The sequence below is a fragment of the Mastigoproctus giganteus genome, chromosome 4, assembly GCF_048544385.1.
Source record: "Mastigoproctus giganteus isolate SK-2022 chromosome 4, ASM4854438v1, whole genome shotgun sequence".
In the NCBI taxonomy this organism is placed as follows: Eukaryota; Metazoa; Arthropoda; class Arachnida; order Uropygi; family Thelyphonidae; genus Mastigoproctus; species Mastigoproctus giganteus.
Genome location: NC_143578.1, coordinates 211178012 through 211187970, shown reverse-complemented (window position 1 = coordinate 211187970; position 9959 = coordinate 211178012). Strand labels below are relative to the sequence as shown.

General features: G+C 36.0%; 1 long non-coding RNA gene across 1 annotated transcript; it reads right to left on the bottom strand.

Moving 5' to 3' along the window:
- Nucleotides 1–416: 416 nt before the first annotated feature.
- Nucleotides 417–8103, bottom strand: LOC150087375 (uncharacterized). Its single transcript, XR_016546879.1, has 2 exons — nucleotides 8000–8103; nucleotides 417–784 (listed from the first exon to the last, which is right to left on the bottom strand). It is a non-coding gene; the product is annotated as an uncharacterized LOC150087375 (long non-coding RNA).
- Between the last annotated feature and the right edge of the window lie 1856 nt (nucleotides 8104–9959).

The window sequence follows — 9959 nt, the reverse complement described above, 5'->3', positions numbered from 1 at the left end:
GGGGATATGCAGTGGTCATTCCCTGACCTTTCCGCATCCTCCATATTTGGTGGTCACGGGCTTGAACCCCGGTCTAATCAAGAAGCATGTGCTACGCACTGCTGCTCCTGCCCACATGGCTACGGAGGTGCCCCTACATGCAATGGCTTATGACTGCTTCCTCACTTTGTTGATTTGCACTAGTTGAGGATGAAAGGGTTTTTTAAAAGGAAATCTTGTCTGATTTCCAGCACTCCTGTGTTTAAATAAGATACACTTAAAAAAAAATAAGGGAATTTTTTAAAAATATTATGTTGATCATTTAGTAATGTTTCTCATAAAATTAAGCATTTGAACAACTAAACTATATATGTGAATACCATATTTAATAGTACTGAATTTACACAAAGGATTCACAAAAAAAAGAAAAAAAAAAGTATTTTGTTTTAACTTTATTATGGTTATCTTTTCTGCTTTGCAGTACATAAAGTAGAATATACAAGGAGATAGTGGCAGTAATGGCAATGTCCTTCCCCTCTCCCAAAGAGCACACAGAGTTAAAAAAAGTAACTTCTTTTTACCATGTTGCACTTATCTTCTGTATTACAAAAGAGTAGAATTCTGAACAAAATCTGTAGCAGAGTGGTAATTTAATAGACAGTCTTTCCAGTGACAGAGCTCCTGTAAAGCACCAATATGGGATTTCGATGAACGGCACTTGTACTTCTTCTCTGTGCACAGCTTTGAGACCAAATAATGTAACCAAAGAATATTCGAGAATGGCCTATAGCTTTCCCACTCATTCCTAAAATTCCAAAAAAAAATTGCTTTAATTTCTTTGTGATTGTCAGTTTTTTAATATGCAGGATGATTTTTTTATTCATCTGACTATACACTTCAATAAACTAAGTTATACAGAATTAATATGATTAATATATAAATCATTTTAAAACAAGAAAATCTATTTCCTTTAACTTAACAGATCCAGGAAGTGGCATTATTATGCCACTTCCTAGTAAAGGTAAAGGACCAGTAAATCTGTTACAATGATTCTTTCACTGTTTATTCAACTAATTTGGTTCTCTTAGTGGTTGTATGTTATCTTTCCTTATTATGTGCACTTTGGCTACTTACCGTATTTCCCCATGTATAAGACGCACCTTAATTTTGGGGCCCGAAATTTGAAAAAAAATGTATTAAATAAAGTTATTGAACTCAAGTTTTATTCATTATAAAATTCATACAACTCATCACTGTCAAAACTCCCATCCATTAGCTTGTCCTCATCTGTGTCTGATGACGAATCACTGTCTTCACATATTGCCTCGTCCTCAGTTCCATCTATGGCATTTGAAATGCCACACTTCTTAAATGACTTGACAACGATCTCAATCTTGGTATTATCCCAGGATCTTTTCACCCAGGTACAAACTTCTAATATAATTGGTTTCTTCACTCTTCCTGCTGGTGTCAAATTGTCCCCAGAAGACTTCATCCATTGGTTCCACTCGTCTCTCATGGCAGCTTTGAAGGGTTTGTTAATGCTGACATCAAGTGGTTGGAGCTGGGATGTCAAGCCTCCAGGTATGATGGCAAGTTTTGTTTTTTGCTCTGCAGCAATCTTCTTTGTATTTTTTGTTATGTGTGCCCTGAACTGATCAAGCACCAATAGGGCAGGTTTGCGTAACAGCCCACCTGGTCTCCTGCTCCAAACTTTCTCAAACCAGATCTTCATCCCATCCTGATCCATACAACCCTTGTCATGAACGTGGACAATCACTCCTCAAGGAATGTCTTCTTTTGGTATTGTTTTGAGTTTGAAAATCAGCATAGAAGGCAGCTTGGTTCCGTCGGCACAAAAAGCTAGAACAACTGTATAATGGCTGTTTTCATGTCCACTTGTCTTCACAGTTACAGTTTTCACCCCCCTTCTTATCAACAGTTCTGTTACTTGGGACATCAAATTGAAGGGGGACTTTGTCCATATTTACAATCTGTCCCAACTCAAACTGACGTGTCTTCCGACATTGAATGACAAAACGATGAAATTCAAGGACCTTCTGCTCATAGCTTTCAGGCAAGTCTGGTGCATGTACGCATGCTTAGTCCATTCCGTTTCATGAACATGAAGCACCAATTGTGTTCTCCTTTGAAATCAGTAACTTCTTTTTCATCAGCAATTCTTCTTGCCTCATGCTGAGCCATCTTTGTGGACACAGGAATTCCAATTGCCCTTTGCTACTCAATCCATATCTTCAATTCCCTCTCTAAATCAGGCCATTTTGCTGACTTGCCTCTAATGGCCTTCTTCTGCCGTGGTGTTTTCAGTAGGGTTTCTTCTTCCCGTAGCCACTCTCGGATTGTTTTCTCAGTTGGAGGAGGACCAAACTTATGTTCAGCAGCACGATTTCCATTCACTTTTGCAAACTGGATCACTTTTAACTTGAATTTAGCACTATAAGAAAATCTTTTCTGAGCCATTTCTGGGCAGAACATGACAAAACGTAACCTAATATACTGGTAACAATGAGCACAAAGACAACAAGCGCGAAAAATGCAAGTAAAAAAAATCTACAAACACTGTATAAGACGCACCCAGTTTTTAGACCCCAAATTTTTCGAAAAAAGGTGCATCTTATACATGGGGAAATACGGTAAGTTACTCCAAGAAAAAGAAGTCAAAACCTGCCAATTGTAGCAGTTTTAGCTCTAAATTACCTTATGTTTTATATTAAGAGCTTTGCCAAACTGAAACACGAAAAAAAAATGGGAAAGAATTCATCAACATTTTTTTTTTTGGCCAGAATAAAACAGGAAGCCAATCCTGAACTGAAAACACATTTATTTCACTCTCCTCTTTTCTCCATTATAGTTAGTATAATTTGTGCAGATAAAGGTGGGATTTTTCTAACACTTACAAAGCACTATCAAGTTGTTTACTTATGAGTATTTTAGAATTCTGTCCATCCAAACTTGTATCAAATTTCCACTTTAAGTGTATCAGCAACCCAAATTAGTGTTGAATGAAACTTTCTGGACTGAAAGTTAAAAAAAGTTACTTACCACCTATTCCATGGCTTCCCTTCAAACTCCTTATGAGGTAACAAACCTTGTCCAGAAATTTTACCTTTACTTGAAGCACATCTAGAACTCATGTTTTATCTCTTGCAGTTGTGCTTTTGATTAAATCTCTTCCCTCTGAGTTTAAATTTTAGTCTTGTGTGGGAAGGTGGGCAAGCAACTTCAGAGAACTAGATCTGAAGAAAAGAGCATGGAGAACCATGGCTGTGTTATTCAATACACTATCCATTGCATGTACAAGTGCAGTGCATTTTACAACAATTTCTCCAGTCTACATGTTCTAACAACAAAGTAATTTTCCTTGGTGATTTTAATGTTAATAAACTCCAGCTGCCAGAGGTGCTAAGGCTTTTGATATTTCTAATAACATACACAACTTGTTCATTTACTTACTACTAAAATTCCAGACAATCTTAATCAGACACTTAACATCCCTCTCATCAACAATCCCTCAAAGTATAGTTAATGTTAGTGGTCCTGTTGGTACCTCAGCTGATAAACTTGATGGTTGACTCTCCAATGGAGCCATTCCACCATTGCTGTTTTAAGCCTCATGTCATTATAACAGTGACAAGTGAGATCATCTCAGTCATTTCTATTCCTCTTTTTCTTGGAGACTACTGAATTTTAAATATCTTCACTCTTATACTTTTTCATATTGTATCACTGAAATTATATCTATAGGGATGAAATCATTTATTTTGCATTCTACCCGAAAAACCTTTCTGGTTTTCTGACAAATATATTCAGAATAAGAATGAAACATATCAGATTTGACAAACATCAAAATCTCCAGTTTCATTTTCTCCATACACTAGCACTCACAATGATTATAAGTAAGTCATTAACAAATCCAAATTAAAATTTGAAAAGTTAATGGAAGGAAACTTGCCTCTTTTCCAAATAGTAGCTGTAGCCATTGGCCACAACTTCTATCCGTCTATACTTTTTTTACCCCAGTTATATCCTGATAGTTTACTGCAGGGGTGGCAAACCTATGGCACATGTGCCCAAAGGGCATGCAGAATTTAGAGCGTCCAAAAAAACTTCAAACCTCGAACTACATCACTCCAGGAATCCACCTTGAGTTGTGACCTGCACACGTCCATTCTCTCTTCCAGGCTTGTAGTGACATTACACCATTCAGTAAATAGCTGTATTCATGCAGTGATTTGTTTTTGACCCAGCCTGCACTCCAACTGATGTTCTTTACAGAGCTTTGGTAAGACTCTTGATGTTATGTTCGATAACATAAAGGCATTTGAAATTAAGCTGGGAGTTTTTAAACACAATGTTTTAAATATTTCCCAAACCTAAAAAGATATATCACTGATCTTGAAACTGATGAGAAAACAGACCATCAGAGCCTTCAAATGCTATGTCTGAATGTCATCGAGTCAACTATTGAAAAGTTTTCTTCAAGATTTGTCAAGTTCAGAGAATTGGAAGATACTGCAAAATTCATTAAGTTGGAGGATAGTGTAAAACTAGCCAAATTGAACCTGAAAATGTTTCACTGGATCGATCTGGATGATTTTGAGATGCAACTAATTGATTTTCAGAGCAGTTCAATTTGGTTTGGTTTGGTTTTGATTTTATTGGCACATTAGCTACTAAGGCTATAATGCGCCAAGACCAGGTCATATATAAAAAATTTTAAACTATAAGTGACCTAATTAATTAGGTCACTATGTCAAAATGTATAACAAATGTATAAAAGGTATAAAAGAAAAATGTAAATTTTATATACAAGCAAAAATGTTTATTGATTTTAAAAAGCTAAAAACAGCAGACACATTGTCATTGTCGGATAAAATCTGACTGAGTGTATACGGCTCAGTCAGATGATTAAAAGCGGTAAACCGGATATTGCTAAAATCTGGACAGTTGACTAAAATGTGTCCGATTGTTAAAATTGTGCCACAGGACTCGCACATAGGAGGGTCAACAGCCCTCAGCAAAAAGGAATGAGTCAGATGACTATGTCCTATGCGGGTCCGGGCAAGAACAACTTCCTCCTTATGATTCCTGCGCAGACTAGACTGCCACGGTTCAATTACAGGCTTTATACGATATAGTTTATTCCCAGTCTGTCTATTCCACGAATCCTGCCATTGGGAATGTATCTTTTGGTGTATTATTTGCAGCTCAATTTGGAGGTAAAAATTTATTTATCTCAGAGCTGATTTAGAAAATATTGAAAGGGAATGATTATTGACGGGATTAGCAAAGAAAACTGCAGAAAATGAGGTATTATAAGTTTGGAATTCCATTCCTGAAACTTTTGTCTGTTTAAAAAATCTGGCAACATCATTACTAACAATTTTCTTATCAACATATTCTGTTGTTTTCAGTGATGAACTTTGTTAAGTCCAGTCATAGTAGTCTTACGGATGAAACTAGTGCTGCACGCACAGCTCTAAAGTTACAAAGTATAAGCCTGATGTAAAGCATCTGTTGTCAATGGTGCAGTAACAGAAGTCTCACTGATGTTTTATATTTGTAATATAAGAGAGGTTTATCATTTTATATTAAATTTGTTCTGTAAGCTAAAAGTTATATTTTTGTTATGAAGGATTTTATTTTAATACCTTTATTAAAGAATATTTGAAATAATGTCTTTTATTTCACTCTTTTTTTGGTAACGCTTTTGTCAAGTAAAACGTATGAGAAAAATAACGATACAATAGAATGCCGATTATCCAAACTAATTGGGATCAAGGTTGGTTGGTTCAGTTAATCAAAGATACATGAGAATAACCAGTTTACACGAAATAAAGTGTAATTATGCCTACAATTAAATTATTGTATGCAAGTTATTTTTAAATATGATACTGTATTTTGAAATATTAAATATTATAAAAAACAACTGATTTAGGAAATCTTTTGTAAATAACCAAAACATTTTGAAGAAACAATGCATGTCATCTTCTTGGTGATTCCCTTCTACTTCTGACTCTTGTTCTCTCTCTCTCTCTCCCTCTGGGTGGTTCAGAAATTTTTTTTTTGGCTGGTGCAGCATAAGCCTCAGGCTCCCTTGCACCATGTGGCTAATAATAATAATAATATTATATTTATTTTGAACTTACCTAATTGTTTTACATGGTTTCAACTATAAACCACACTTTTTTTATTTTTAACATAAACACAAGTAAATGCACACAATAAGAGTATATTGTGTGCATTTACTTTAATGCATGCTCAATGCTGATGGGATTCTTCCTCTAGCTCAGAAAAATCACCTGAGAGGGCATAAATTCAAATTGAGGAAAGACAGATGTAGGATAGACGTGCGGAAATTTGCCTTTAGCCAGCGGGTGGTTGGTTGGTGGAACAGACTGCCATCCCTTGTGGTGGAGGTTGATAGCCTAAATAAGTTTAAGGCTCAGCTGGACAGGTATTTTGAACGAACAGAGGGGTGAAGTGGAAGTGGGTTTTTTTTTTTTTTTTGGCTGATGCTGCATAAGCTTGCTTTCTTGCATCAAATGCCTCTACTAATGCTAATGCTAATGCTAAAAATGCTAATGAATCTTGAATTTTTCCTTGAACCATGCGAGATTGTCTTTTTTTTTCAGAGCGAGGTCTCATCCTCTCTAATAGTAGTATCTCCATAGAATTCAGACTTACTCACACCATGCCATTGCAGTTGCTAGTGTAGTAAAGGCCTTCGCGTGAATGGGCCTTCAAATGCTTCAAGTGGTAGGAATAATATTTCAGCATAACAACCAGTGGACTAAAAGTAGATACTGTAATTTGGGTGGGGGTTGGATAATCGGCATTTCACTTGACTTTGCAAAATTCCGATCGGCACGCAAGGGTAGTTTTTTTTTTTTTTTTTTTTTTAAGATTTAGCCAATTTTGGCATGCACCCTTAAAAAGGTTCACCACACCTGGTATATTGAGTCTTCCTCTAAAGGTAAAGATTGAATAGACTCATGTTTATTGGCACTGTTTTTGATCTAATTCCTGTTCTTAAAACATGCTCCAGAAATAACTCCTTTTCTGTGTCACATTTTTCAGATTTACCTATTTCACTGATGTTTTTCCTTCTGCAGAAAACCTGCTCATACCCAGCCAACTCATTAAGAGCTATATGTTAATTATCTTCTGTCTACTTCAATTTCATTTTCTCCTTACATTAATATTTGCAATAGTTATAAATAAGTTCTTAATATGTCAAAACTAAATTTTGAAGAGTCCAAGAGTATGCAACTAGCCTCTTATGTCGGTCCTTTCCAAAATAATAGAATAGTCAACTTGCCAGCTTTCACAGTATATTAGAACTTTACATCTGACTAATGATCACCAATATGTAGATTTTATCAGTGCTAATTCACATTTCATATCTTGGCTTATGTTTCTCATCTCAGGATAAATTCCATGGAAAATTATGGGAAACTCAAGCAACTGCCACTTTTAAGGTTTTCAGTGATGTCTGGCATAAAGGCCTTCTAAACAAACTTCCTCCCTGAATGCCCACTGCACATAATGAGAGCCAGCTCTCTTTCTAACTTCTTAAATAATGCTGGGGTTGCCAAGATTCTGTTCCTTCACCTACTCAGTTTAGTAACAAACTCAAAAGATATAAGTTGTGAAAAGAAAACATGCGACAAATTTAAAGAAAAGTCTCACAAATATTTAGCTTAAAAAAATAACAACTTAGCATTAAAAGACTATGTAAAACAAACAATGAGTTGCCATCAATTTTGCAGAGATTTATGAGACAGAATCAATTTTGAGAAACTTTTTCAAATTTCTAAAATTGATTTTGAGAACTAATATCTATTCCACACATATTTATGGTTCAGTTTTTAAATCGGCTAGCACTCATTGGAATTAAAGAAGAAATGTAGCAACAATTCACTACATTTTAAGCATACACAAATGGAAGCTAGTAAGTATTATTATGCTTATACATATGAAATAAAAAAGTGCTTACTTATTGTGCTCTTTCATTAGACGATATATTTCAAACTGATAATCTCCTTCTCCAGTAAATATTGTTGAATCTTGCGAAAGATTGTTAAACACCACATACCCATCTAAAAATATGAAACTCCTTATTTAAAAACTTTCAATGTGTCTAGTATCAATACAGTATATACTTTAACCAGCAAAAAATCTATAATAACATATATCTGCTCAGTCTTTTGAATCTGTTAGAAACTATTTTTTGCATATCTTTAGAAAGTGATGAGATAATGGCAAAAATTTGAATCAATCAAGTTTTCAGTATTACCTTAAAAGTGACAAATAATGCTAGTAAAGTGTGTATATATATATATATACAGGGTGTCTCAAAAATATTGGTACAAACTTTTAGGGGAGGTAGGTAACATCTAAAGGAATGTGAATTGCATAGGAACCCATAACCAGAAATGCCACCGTAAGTCGGTACACGGCACTGTTCATCAATTCGTGAGAGGGAAATTTTCTGGTTTACTCATTCAAGCAGTAGTCGCTGCACGAAGAGCATGCATCAGTATACGAACTGTGAGCTGGCAGACATGCACCTAGTGTATGGATTAGCAGAGGGCCCCCACGATGTGTGCCCCCATGCGGCACAACATCGCTTCGCAATAAATGTGTGGGCAGGTATGGTCTGTGACTGTTTAGTCAGCCCATACCTGTTACCATCCCGCATGAACTCCTCTAAATATCGGATCTTTCTTGAACAAGTTCTACCAGAGTTACTTGACGATGTTCCAGCAAATGTGAGACGCAACATTTGGTTTCAACATGACAGGGCGTCTGCCCATTATGGAAGGTGTGTTCGTGACCATTTGAACAAGCGTTTTGGGCGTCAATGGATTGGCCGTGGTGGACCCGTTGCCTGGCCCCCACGCTCGATTTATCTAGCCTTGATTTCTTTCTGTGGGACCCTCAAATCTATCGTGTATGAATCGCCTATGGAGACGGAAATGGATCTTGTGATGAGACTCTTCTGCGTTGCTGCTACTGTCAAAGAAACTCCAGGTGTGTCCGCCAATCCATGCTGCGCGGTGTCATGCATGCATCGCATCTCGTGGTGGAACCCTCGAGCATCTGTTGTAACATCATGAAATGCATCCATCTCGTACTCCATTGTTAATGTTATGTCAAATAAATGTTTTCCACTAATTACTGTCTTGTGTCATTTCTGCTACTTGTGCCTCTGCTATTACTTTCCCATGACGTTTCCAGTTATGGGTTCCTATGCGATTCACATTCCTTTAGATGTTCCCTACCTTCCCTAAACATTTGTACCAATATTTTTGAGACACCATGTGTGTGTGTGTGTGTGTGTGTGTGTGTGTGTGTGTGTGTGTGTGTGTGTGTGTGTGTGTATACGCACATTTTTATATATTTTTATATATATATATATATATATATTTTTTTTTTTTTTTTTTTTTTTTTGTCATATTTATTACAATATATATATATATATAAAATATCAACAGCAAATGTTTTTAGTGACTACAGTGGTCTGAGACAGTATTTATATTCTATATGGTGGGACCAACTGATGATGTTACCAACATTCAAATGGGAAACATTCAAAGAATTAATCTTGGAAGCTACTAGGCTTTTCATACCAACTAAGAATATTGTTCAAGATTTAGGCCTAAATGGATGTCAGCTGAACTAATTAGACATGTGGCAGACAAAAAAAAATGAATGGGATACATATAAATTAACAGGTGACACAGAAGCCTATGATAGATATAAAGTGGTCTGTAACCAAGTCACAAAGGAGGTTAGGCAGGCAAAGGCAGATTGCGAGAAATCTTTGGCAAAGGATGCAATGAAAAACAGCAAAGAGTTACTTATGTAAACTCTAGAAGGAAGGGGATGAATCAGATTGGTCCACTTGATATAGATGGTTCAACTGTTGATGATCCTGCTCAGGTAGCTAACAA